This window comes from Pteropus vampyrus, unplaced genomic scaffold (assembly GCF_000151845.1).
Source record: "Pteropus vampyrus isolate Shadow unplaced genomic scaffold, Pvam_2.0 Scaffold82, whole genome shotgun sequence".
Lineage (NCBI taxonomy): Eukaryota > Metazoa > Chordata > Mammalia > Chiroptera > Pteropodidae > Pteropus > Pteropus vampyrus.
In genome coordinates, this window is record NW_011888863.1 from 8754254 (window position 1) to 8767597 (window position 13344).

Below are 13344 nucleotides of genomic sequence, written 5' to 3' on the forward strand. Positions count from 1 at the left end.
CTGGTAAGATAATGTCTCCTTTCAAAGCAAAGGGTAGTTTTGAATATATCTTTGAAGACAGAAATACTATCTTCTTCCAGAGTAAAAGGCAGGCATTCTTACTACCTATTACATAGCTGGAATCCTGAAGCTCAGGAATCTTCTCCTGTAACACAACCCACTGTGCGTGCAAGTGTTATCTGATCCACTTTACATCACCATGTAGGAACTGGGATTCACGGAATAGCTGCAAAAATGCTGATTCTCTGGGTACTGCTCTGCATTACGAACTGTCCTTCATCTCTGACCCAGGAATCTCGTGTCTTCTTTCAGATCCATAAAACTATAGCAGGTTAACTTTTAGGTTACAAGTAGGATATAACCTCACATTCTTCACAGTTCTTGACATGCTCGAACCTAAAAAGGTTAGCGTAAGTCCTATACCACAAATCAGCAGATTAAAAAATCTAAAAATATATAACCAAATCTAGCAATTCATCACCGGATAAAAATGCACTATGATATCCCAGGAACACAAGATTAGCTTCCCAATACAATATCAACTAATGTGTTTACTTTACTATAAGAAATATCAAATGCTTTTATCAATAGATACAGAAGATCTGCTAGATAAAATTCGACATCCATTCATGAACATAGTAAACATCATACTTAACAAGAAAATAATGAAAGTTTTTCCTCAAATTAGGAAGAATTCTCTCTTCAACATTAGAGATTCTAACCAGTGCAGTAAGACAAGAAAATATGTGTGAGATTCAAAAGAAAACAATAAATATCCTTATTCGCAGATAATATATTTGTGTATTTTTTAATCAGATATATTATTGTAATTTAAGAGTTTAACAATGTCACTAGATTTTTTAAAAAGTACACAAAAATCTATTATATGTCTACAGACTAGCAACAGCTTGAAAATAAAAATTTTAAATATACCATTAACAGTATCGAAAATATAAAGTATCTAGCACCAAATAATAAAGACTTAATGAAAAAATTATAAAACTTTATTTTTATAACATTAATGAATATCTCAATATTAATGGATAAACCATGTCATGGATTAGAAAACTCAATAAAGATGCTAATTCTTTCCAAATTGATATATAGATTCAATACAATCTAAATCAAAATCTCAACAAATTTTTTTTTAACTTGACAAGCTGAAAATAGAAATTTGCAAGTTGACACTTTGATGGAAATTAAGGGACCAACAGTCACTACCCCTTGAGAAAAAAGAGGACTTGTCTCCTCATGAGTCAAGATTTATAACGCTATTATAACAACACAGGACAGAGAAAGACAAAATACAGAGGAGCACACCTGAATTAGACACATCTATATGTCGATATTTGATATACAGCAGAGGAGGTATTACAGATCAAGAGGAAAAGATGGACCTTTTAATAAATTGTGGTGAGACAACTTGGTACCAACATGTGAAAAAATGAAACTGAACCCTTACCTCTCACTATATACAAAACTCAATTCATGCTGAGTTAAAGAAATACATACCAAAAACAACCCTATAAAAGTTTTTAGAAGACAGGATAGGGGTCTTGAAGAATTTTCTTTGTAATTAGAAAATCTGCAAATCTTCAGTATTACCCACCCTAGGTGACGGTAGCACCCTATCAGATATTGACATTACTTAAGTACAGAATCACAAAAACACTTAATTTCTTATTTTCTTACTTTTATAGCTTCAGAAAGAAAAAGCAAAACATCCACAGCTTGTGGGTATGGAGATGATGAAAAGAAAATACTGAATATTTGCTTTGCTTATAACACAGAGTAGAGGGGGAAAAAAGCATATCTGAGGTTATACATCTGAAGATTTTTAGAAACAAGTGAGAAAAAGACATTTGTAACTACAAAGTCAACCCTACAAATATGTTAGGAGTTCTTTCAGAATAGAAACCAATAGCTAAACTAATTTTACTCCATAGCATAAACTTTCATAGTCCTAGAAAAAAAATTACAACACTGGGTTTCCATGGTTTTTTTTTTTTTAAGTACTAAGCTGTTAGGGGCAAAAAAAAAACCCTAAAGCGTTTAATACAAACATTCAAATTCACCCTGAGTACGAAAAAAATTCCTAGAATCTTTGAGGGTAACAGTAACATAAATTATACTCTAATTTAGAGAAAATTTTGAAAGCTTAAAGTATTTATCTTACTTTTGAGAACTTGGTGATGCAAGAGTAAATCATTATATCTCATTTTTAAAATGACATTTACTAAAAAAGTTAACAGCCAACTAGCTACATGTATATATAACTACCATTTTCCAGTATTTTACAAGTTCTTCTATACAGCTATTCCTTCATTCATCACTCTGAAAAACTTTAATTTTATCCCAAGAAATGGGATAAATCTATATACTTCAATAACTAAAAAATCTCCTAGTGAAGTTCTGTAGATTACTGATAATAGTATTTGTGACATTTCAGTTTTAAAGCAAAAGATAAACAGAAAGCTCAGTTCCAAGACTACTTTCTGGAACTTTCACAAACTTGCCCCAATATTTACTTGAAACCTAAATTTGTTTTCCCTTTGATAGACAGGAGAACAAGGAGATATTCCTGCCAACAATTCACTGAAGCATAATGTCTACATCTAAATTAGTACAAAACTGAAAAAAAGCAGCTGCTGTGTCTATTCAGAATCACACAGCAGATGTGAAAGGGGTTTTATTCTTTCACTTCCAAGTCAGTACATCAAAACCTTCTCACCCAGGAGCTTGCCAGCAACTTTATACTAATTGTATGATTGCCATAGCAATGAAATGACAATAGCCACACACATTCGTTTGGAGTACCAAGCCTGGGCTATTTATAGTTGCAAGATGACTTCAATAAGGAAGACATAGAGGATAGACTAATTAAGGTGTATAACTCCAAAAATGTTAAAGACGACTTCACTTTGTTTTATTCAGCTTACCTCAGAAAAATAATGACTATATAATTTCATGAACTATTTTATACCCTTTGTTAAAACTAAACATCAGTGCTTAAACAATATATCAAATATTGGGCTATTTTTCTCCAGTGAACTTTGTATGAAAAAAACCTTCAGTATTAATTATAAATATACTTTAAAATATCAGTACATTTCTCACAGCAGGAAGGTCTTAAATTTTTAACTTATAACTTTCAAAAGTAAATAATGTTATTTTGATGTATTTCAACCTAAATAAAAATATCTAGTATGGAATAATTATTTATTTATGAAAGGAAGGAAGGAAAGACTAAAAATGACAATAAATCCAAAAAAGTCTAATGGACTCCCACAGTGCAAAGAATGTTTTTATTTTATGATCATGAGAATCTCACTCCAATTTAAGTGTCCCACAGCTTGCTACTCTATTAAAATTACCCAAATAAAAATCCATTACAAGTCAATTACATCTCATAGTAATATCTCAATATATTGTTTCCATCACAAGTACAGCAAAATATTTAATCAAGACTATTAATATTCCATCAAGGATGAGAGTTGAGGATATTATAAAATACCAAAGTGTTAGTGGTAAGAAGCAACAGGAGAAATCATGGTGAAACATTAGTCATGTTACAAGAAATCTTTCAAAAACCTACACTTTGAGGGTATATTTATTAAATCAAAACTTATTAAACTTCAATATAAAATTATATAAAAAAATTAAACGTTTTTCTTAAAACCAAGTAATACTTATTAAACACTTTAAAAACCAGTGATATCACCATAATTAAATGATACAACAAAACAATCTCTACTTTTTATAATTCATTAAGCAAATATTGTGTATGGTCTATAAAGATGATACCAGGAAGTTATAATACTCAATCTTAAAAAGATTAAAACGTAGCTACTAAAAAATGAAAACATAGATCACTAATATTTAAGTGAGACAGAAAGAAAAATGAAGTTAATCTAATCCATGGTAGGCTACATGATGAGGATTATCAATGAGAAAATAAATCACTGAGATTACACGATAATTATACAGTAGTACTCACTCACTTGGGGTTTTGCTTTCCGTGGTTTCAGTAACCCACAGTCAACCACAGTCAAAAAATTTTAATGGAAAATTCCAGAAATAAACAATTCATAAGTTTAAACTGTGTGCCATTCTGAGTAACATGAAATCTCAGGCCATTCTGCTACATCACACCGGAAACGGACCTTCGCCCAGCATATCCACACTGCATATGCTCCCCACTCCATTAGTCACTTAGTAGCCATCTCGGTTGTCAGAATGTTACAGTATTGCTTTGCTTGTGTTCAAGTAACCCTTATTTTACTTAATGCCACATTCATATAACTTTTATATTCATATAACTGTCTGACCCATATTGTTATAACTCTTATGTTTTATTATTAGTTATTGCTGTTAATTTCTTACTGTGCCTAATGTATAAATCAGATTTTATCCTAAGAATGTATGTATAGGAAACAACATAGTACACATAGGATTCGGTGCTATCAATGGTTTCAGGTATCCACTGGGGTCCTAGAATGTATCACCCATGGATAAGGGGGAACCGCTGTAGATCTTTCTGGCTATTTTATTAACATACACTTACCTCTCTGCTACCCCTCAAAACATCACTGTTTAAAAAATGTTGTTAGCTGTCTACTAGAATTCTACAAATATTCTATATGACACAAACACGTTATAACTTTTCGAATGCGACCTGAAGTGACCCGAAGAGCCGAATTATTTTAAGAGGAGAAATATTTGATTATGATGCTTTATTACAAAATTTAACCACAATGGAGACAAGGTGAATCAAGAAATGAACCATAACAATTCCTTGGCCACCTACTATTAGCCAGGTTTTACATACATGCTTTTTAATTCTCACAACTGCACTTTAAAATAGGTATTATTAGTCCTATTTTACAACTGGCAAAAGACTCAAAAGCTTGAATGAGTTAAATAAAACATCCAAGGTCACAGAGTTGGTAAGTGGCAAGACTGTCTGAGCCAATCTTATTCAGGCTTATGTAGCCAAACAGTCTCTCTAAAAGTATTTGTACTTGGCCCACATTTCAAAAAGGTCTTAGGAAAATTACACATTAAAAACAATTTAAGAAAGTACATGGGCACACACAAAAAAATTAAATAGAGATGTCTAATAGATGTAACTAAACATAGACATTTGAGATTAAATAATAAAGTAACTTTGAGTCCCAGGTAAAGGGTCTAGCCAGAAAGTTCTAGGCCTGTATCTCATTATATACAAAACAGTGAGTGGAAAAACAAGCTGTAGTACTGAGTATAATATTAATGGCTCCAAAGTCAGCCGTAAGACAAACCTATAGACATTTCTTCCAATCTTGCTTACCTAAAAAGTAACTATTCTACAGGAAAACTGATTATTACATGAATATCTGGTCAAAGAAATAACATGTACTTTTTTAGGAAGTGACAGTAGCAAAGGCTCTCAGCTCATTCAGACTTCACCTAATGAACATTTGCTATAAGATGCCCTATCACATTCAGGAAGTAGAACTAAAATATAAATAATAATCCATCATTCATTTAGAAAATATTTAACATATACTATAATAAGATGCTACGGCTACACATAAAGATATATAAAATACAAGGAATCTGTAATAAGGCTGGAAACACAAAACACACAATCAATCAATAATAATGTACAATAACGTAAGTGTGAAATGAACACTAATAATAAGAAGTGCTCCTGAATTCACAGGAGGGAAAGATCACTTTGGGTTTGTCAGGCAATTTCATGGAAGAACTAGGCTTGCAAGTAAAAACGAGGTAAATTAATGAAAGGAAAACTGTTACATCTTAATGAATAGTTATCACAGCCACATAACTGTCAAAAGTGAAGTGTCAAATCGGGGCAGGGGGAGGGGCGCTTTTTCTAAAATTATTAAACTATAAAAAATCCTAAAGACTTTATTTTAATATTCCTAAGGAAATTAAACTACTAAAGAAAATCACATATGTTTTGTGGGTAAAGGGGATCAAATATGTGGTAGCTGAAGGAAACTGGACTTTGGGTGGTAATCACTCAATAGAATATATAGATGTCAAATTATAATGTATACCTGAAAATTATATAATTGTATTAACCAATAAACTTACCCCAATAAACTTAATTAAAAAATGAAAAGTAAATGAAAAACAAAATAAAAAATAAAAAAATAATTTGGATTTCAATAGACAATATTCAATTTGCAGCTCTGCCAACTTACAATTTGAATGTAACCATGGCAAATTGTTTAACCTATTTGGTTTACCCATCTATAAGATGAGGGTGATAACATCAATTCAAGAGGCTTTAGGATTCAATTAGATAATGTATTAGGGAAGGTATAGTGCTAATTTTAGTCTTGAAATTCATTAAAATCAAATTCTTAGTCTAAATTAAACAAGCTTTGTCTATGGCCATGCCACCCTGAACGTGTCTGATCTTGTCTGATCTCAGAAGCTAAGCAGGGTCGGGCCTGGTTAGTACTTTGATGGGAGACCACCTTGTAATACCAGGTGCTATAGGCATTAAAAATAATAATAATAATAATAGTAATAAATTAATTAAACAAGCTTTTCTTCTTTTTGTATCTAAGAATGGTTTCACTAAAGGAACTTTAATCTTTACTAATAAATTGGATCTGTTATTTAAATATAGTAAACACGGTTAATATTTTCAAAATCCTATTTTAAATAGCTTTTTATTTATACAGAAATACTAATTCTATGGGATCAGTGATAATTTCTAATATCATTGTCCCACCTCTCTAAACATATAGTTTCTATTCCTTTTTCTTCTTTATTCTACTAATAATTATTAGTATTACTAACTTATTACATGTCTATTTGGGTCACCAGTAGACTTGGTGAAATGTAGGACTGAAGAAACTAATATTAAAGCAAATATGTTTCTGTATATGTTTCTTTTCTCTCCCCAACATTCATATTAGTTACACAAAGAATATTTCTTATAAAAAATACCAATTTTTTCATTGACTTTGTCTTCTTTCCCCTTCTTTACTGTTTAGCCTCATACACAGGTTGCGTCTAGTGAAAACTGTTATGATGAACAGGTATTTTGTTTCACAGAAAGTTTAAACTAATAAATTTTAGGCACTTTTCATAAATTTAAAAATAATTATGGCAATAATCTACAAAATGTAAAGATATGTATAATGAATACATATCAAATTATTTCACTTAATCTGTTGTTTTTTGTTTTTCTGTTTGTTTGTTTTTTTGTCCAAATGTGAAATGGCCCAAAGACAGGACTAGGAGGAAGGGGCTGAGGAAGGGTTAGGAAGTGTCTGAATATAACCAAGAGTTGACCACAATGCTCACCTGCAATTGAGAGCCTGGTGAACAAATGACTCATGACCAGCCATGTTTGGGAATGTCTAAACTAAAAATGGACAGAGACAATGACAATCTTTTTGCACATTTATGTTTCTGACGTATGTTTAATGTATAAGATAATTATGTATTTCATAGTTAGATAATAGTCATTTTAAAAAGTCTGAGGAGAGCCTAGTAAAAGTTGCAAACATTAGGTACTTATCTGTTGAATAGGGAAGAGAAAAAGAGGGAAAAAAGAATTTAAGCTCTCAAAGTATTTATGGCATCCACTAGCAGAAATATATTCAAAAAAGTATGCACAGCTTAAAGAAATTGCATATTATACTTAGCCATTAAATGTTTCTAAACAATCTTTTCAACAGTATTCAGTAACAGTTAATTCCTTTTTGTATCCATTCAATAACATGAAATATTAAGTGTGTAAAAAATATGGATTTTACATGTCAAGCAATATGAAGAAAAAAGTCAGGAAAAAAAAAGAAATTTTCCTAGACTATGGTGTCCAATATAATAGCTGACATTTGTGTAAGAGTAAATTTTATTTTAATCCATTAGCAACTGCTAAATTATCAGCATCTAGAGATATTATCTTGCTACCATGGAAATACAGAATACATGAATTAATTAGGACTGTGGTGGTATAAACAGGGGAGAGAATGGCCTACCTTCTACAGGAAATACTTTCAATATAATGTCATATAAATGTACTCAGACGATATCTTCAGTCATACATAATATGCTATAACTTCTTAAATTTGGGATTACATCAATAATTTTCACATTAAATCATTACTGTACACTCCTAAATTTCATATGCTCATTATTCATGTGTAATCAGTTTAAAAGAGCTACCTATAATCATGAGAACTACTATTACTGTGGCTCCTTTTCCTATGAGATGGTTTATAAACAAATTCTTCATTGAAGGTTTCCAAACACCAAGATTATAAATCAAGGTAATAAGAACATGCCCCCAGGAAGGTATAAATGGAATGATGTACACTAACCAGTCATATTATTAGTTTGAACAACGAACATGTTAATAGAAGGCCAACTGGTCTATATGAAATCTATGGTGAAAAAAAGCCAAAGTAAAAGATTTTCAATGTGTCCCTAGCATTAAGAGAGTAAAGAATTCTCTGACAAACCAATGAAAGACTCTTCTCGATTTGGTAGATTTCTCTCTATATTGGAAATAAACAGAAGAAAAAAGATGTCTAAATATCACCAACTATATTCCAGGTGTGATACTAACTCCCTTTGTACTAACTGCCAATTCACCAAGCAACTTTCTGTCAGAGTGAGTGGGTTGGAAGACAGAGAGAACATAAAACCCCAAAACACTGACCAGCTGCACTGAGCACTTCAATCAACTTGGCACTTTTCTCCTTACTTAACAAAAGACATTCTAGTTCTTCCTCTGTCTGCTCTGGGTTGTTTGTGGGAACGCGCACCCATAAATCTAATCAACTCAGTAAGAACCGTGGAGATCAACTTTATACAGACTTGAAAAATTGAGGGCCAGAACCGGGTTTTAGTGATCCCAGTAAAGTCATATCATTCTTGAAGATCCTGTTTGAACAGCCATTCTGCATCTTCCCTTAAATGTCAATCCTCTCAAACTCTATTCAAAATACTTCTTCTTTTATGTGATAACAGGTACTTCCCTTCACCTCTAGGTGTCCTTCCCCCCCGCCCCATATTCCTATTTATTTCATATTCCTAACAACCTAAAATAATAAAATTTGGAGTTTTTTCATTTGGCAAAACACTTCCACACATTATCTCATTTGATGCTTAGTACAACTTTCTGAAACAGGCAGGACTAATGACCTAATACGTTACATTTGGTAATTCGATGTACTGGTTAGAGCAAGGGGCAATTAGACTAGGGACAATTCCTCCCATCCCCATGCATCTGGCAATATCTGAAGAAATTCTGTCACAACTGAGGGCAGGAGGTTTGCTACTGGCATCAAGTGGGGACAGGCCAGGGATGCTGCTTAACAGCCTACAATACACAAGACAGCATTCTATGAAAAGAATTATCCAGCTTAATATATCAATAGTACCCTGAGTTAGGAGGAATGAACTAAATCCTGTCTCTGCCACTTACTAGTTGTAGAAAACTTATTTATATTTAACCTCTCCAAGTTTTAATTCCTCCATTTATATAAAAGTCAATAAACTTATGTTTTAATTTATATACTGTAAAATTTGCTTTTGATGTACAGTTCCATGAATCTTGACAAATATGTAGTCATGTAACCACTACCACAATAAAGATGCAGAACACTTCCATCACAATAAAAACCTTCCTTTATCCTTGCTACCTACATGTAGCCAAAAGCATCCCCATGCCTAGTAACTGTTTGTCTTCTCTACAGTTTCATCTCTACAATGTTATATAATGTAATCATACAATACATTATCTTTGAATCTGGTTTATTATTTAATGTATCTGAGACTCATATGTTGGTTGGTGATGCTTCAGTACTTCATTCCTTTTTATTGCAGGGTAGTATTCCATTCTAAGAATGTAGCACAGTTTATTCATTCACCATTTGAAGGCATTTCAGCTGTTACAAGTTTTTGGTAATTATAAATAAAGCTGCTATAAACATTTGCATAAAAATTTTTGTGTGAACATGTTTTCATTTCTCTTGCATAAATATCTACTAGTGGGACTGATATGTGGTATGTTAAGTGTATGTTTTAAATAGTATGAACTGACAGGCCATCTTCCAAAGTGGTTGCACCATGCTGCATTCACAATAGTAATGTGTAAGCATCCCTGTTGTACCCCATACTCACTTGAATTTAGTATTGTCAGGTTTCTGATTTTAGCCATCCTAGTAAGTGCATAGTGGTATACAGTGTGGTTTTAATTTGCCTTTCTCTAATAACTAGTGATACTGAGCATCTTTTTTAAAATTAGTATTTTAGAGCAGTTTTAGGCTTACTGAAAAACTGAGCAGAAAGTAGAGTTCTCATACATCCCTCTTTCACCTCCCACTCCCTCACTTCCTCCCATTAGTTTCCCTTATTAAATCTTACATTAGTGTGATATATTACAATTGATGAGCCAATATCCCTATGTTATTATTGACTAAAGTCCATAGTTTACACTAGAGTTCACATTTTGTGTTATACATTCTATGAGTTTTGACAAATATATAATGGAATGTATCCACCATCACAGTATCACACAAAACAGTTCCCCTGCCCTAAAAAACCTGTGCCCCATCTATTCATTCCTCCCTCTCTCCTTCCTCTAAAACTCTTGGCAACCACTGATCTTTTTACTGTCTCCATTGTTTTGCCTTTTCCAGAAAGTGGTACAGTTGGAACCAAACAGTATGCAGCCTTTTCAGATTGGCTTCTTTCCCTCAGTAATATGCTCTTAAGTTCCTTGATGTCTTTTCATGGCTTGATAGCTCATTTCTTTTTAGCACTGAGTAGGATGTATAAATTGTATGGATGTATCAGTTTTTTATCCATTCACTATTGAAGGGCATCTCTGGAAATTTTTCTTGTTTGAAGTTACTTCATCTGATATTAATGGACATTCAATTTTCTTTTACTTAGTGTTAGCATGATATATATTTTTCATCCTTTCAGCTTTTAATATATCTTCATCATTATATTTAAAGTTACTTTCCTATAGAGAGTACAGTTATGTTTTTTTAAACTGACAATCTGTGTCTTTTAACTGCTGTATTTAGAACATTTACATTTAATTACTGTAATTATTATATTACTTGTTTTCTATTTCTATACTCTGCTTTTTGTTCTGTCTTTCTTTACTGCCTCATTTTGGATTTTTTAAATGTCTTCCAACATTCCATTTTAATTGATCTATTGGGTCATTTGGCAGTATTGCTTTGTATTCACTTTTAGTGCTTGCTCTAAGGATTAAATATACACCCTAACTTTTCAGTCTACTCAGAATTAATATTTTACCACTTTCAGGAAAATACAGAAAGCTTACAACAACAGAGATCCCTTTATCCCCCTCGCTCCTTTGATACAGGTGTCATATATATTACAACTACATACAGAAAACATCAGACTAGGTCATGAATTTTGCTTTCAACATCATACATTAAGAACTTATGAGAAGAAAAATATATTAGTATATTTACCCAGTTATTCGCTATTTCTATTGCTCTTCCTTCACTCTTGATATTCTAAGTTTCCTTTTGTTATCATTCTCCTTTGGTATGAAGAAGTTCCTTTAGTATTTTAGAGCAGAGCTGCTAGAAATGAATACTCTTAGTTTTCCTTCACTGAGAATGCCTTTTTTTGCTTTCATTACTAAAAAAGATATTTTCACTAGATTTCAAGTTTTTGGTCAATAGTTTTCTCCTTAAGAACTTTAAAAGCTTTCTTCCACTGTCTCCATGATTTTTGATGAGAAATTCACAATTATTTGAGTCATGATCCTTTGTATATACTGTGGGTTTTTTCTCACTACTTTCAATTTTTTTGTTTTTTTTAAATCTCTGATTTTTCAACTGTTTGATTATAATGTATCGTGTCTTCTTTAAATTGACACTGAAGTTCACTGAGTTTCTTGGATCTCTGAGTTTATCTTTCACCAAATTTGAGAAGTTTTCAACCAGTTTCTTCAATTATTTTTTTCTGCACCCAATTAGACCCTCTAATGTCCCATAGGGCAATTTTCCTTTTGTATAATTTCAATTGTTTGAAGAATTTCTATTAATCTATCTTAAATTCACCTTGTTATTTCCTTCTGTTCTTAAGCCCATCTAAACAATTTAAATTTCAGATACTGTATTTTTCAGATCTGAAATGTCCATTTGGTTCTTTTTTAGAGTGTTTTTCTGCTAAAAACTACCTTTCTGTTCATGACAAGACTGTTCACTTTTACCTCTTGGGTCATGGTTATAAAGGCTGCTTTAAATTCTTTTGTCTGACATATCCATCATCTGGGTCATCTTGCAATTAGCATCAACTGATTTTTCCTTTGAGAATTGATCATATTTACAGGGTTCTCCATATGTTAAGTAATTTTCGTTATATTCTAGACATTAAATATTAGGTTGTGAGTCTCTGGGGTCTCTCAAAAATCCTTTAGTGAACAGTGATTATTTTTTGTTTGAACAAGCAACCTAATTAGGTTCAGGACACAAGTTCTGTCCTACCTTCTGTAGAAGGCAGTTCAACGTTAATTAAGTTTTCAACAGGTTATTTATGGCATACCCTGGGACTTGAAAGGTAGTTTATACTAAGGTTCAGTGCTCAATGAACTATGCCCCTTTGGGCTTGATCCGTGAATGTGTAGCTTAGGACTCGTGTCAATTTACACACAAATCAGGGGATGTCTTTCTTCAGTTCTCTCTCCTCTCCAAGATTTCCCTAACACTCTCTGGTTCCTAGGGTCCCCCATTTCCAATCTGTTGTCTAGAAGTTCAGGGTTTCTCTCACAATTTTAATCTTCTACAATGTCATGCAGTTCCACATATAGGACTGTCCTTGGGACATACTGGTAAGAGAAACTAGAGAGAAAAAAGTGATTTCCCCACACACTCTCTAGACCAGGGACCCCTTTCTATTTCAGCATCTTGGTGCCTGTACCACTTCCACCACCACTGCAGCTTTGTGACTGGGGCTGGCCTTAAGACAAGGTCAGGACAGGAAAAAGAAGGGAACAAAAGGGGAATTCCGTCCATACCCTCTGGCTTCCAAGGGGTCCCTTTTTTCAGTCCTCCACTTAGAAAAAGGGGGTTTCTCTTGGATTTTTTTTTTGCTGCCCAGGCATTCCCTGGGCAGTTCTAGGACTTGGTCCATTCACAGGTGAAACTCAGGAGGAGAAAAAAACAAACAGTAAATTCACTGCCCTATCAGTCTTCAAATTTTGCCTTCCCTTCCCTGCTATCATTTACTTTTCAGGGTTCTCAGCTGTGTTTTGCATTATTTCCAGACTGTTTATCTGTAGGAGTGAAAAGACAGGATGTAGAAAACTTACACAATTTC

At 32.8% G+C, this 13344-nt stretch overlaps 1 protein-coding gene and 1 pseudogene across 1 annotated transcript in view; one reads left to right on the forward strand and one right to left on the reverse strand.

The window, feature by feature from the left end:
* The window catches only part of SLC2A13 (solute carrier family 2 member 13), a 315165-nt gene that overhangs the window by 279192 nt on the left and 22629 nt on the right, over window positions 1-13344 (reverse strand). The window lies entirely within an intron of this gene.
* LOC111741862 lies at window positions 6398-6516 on the forward strand (annotated as a pseudogene).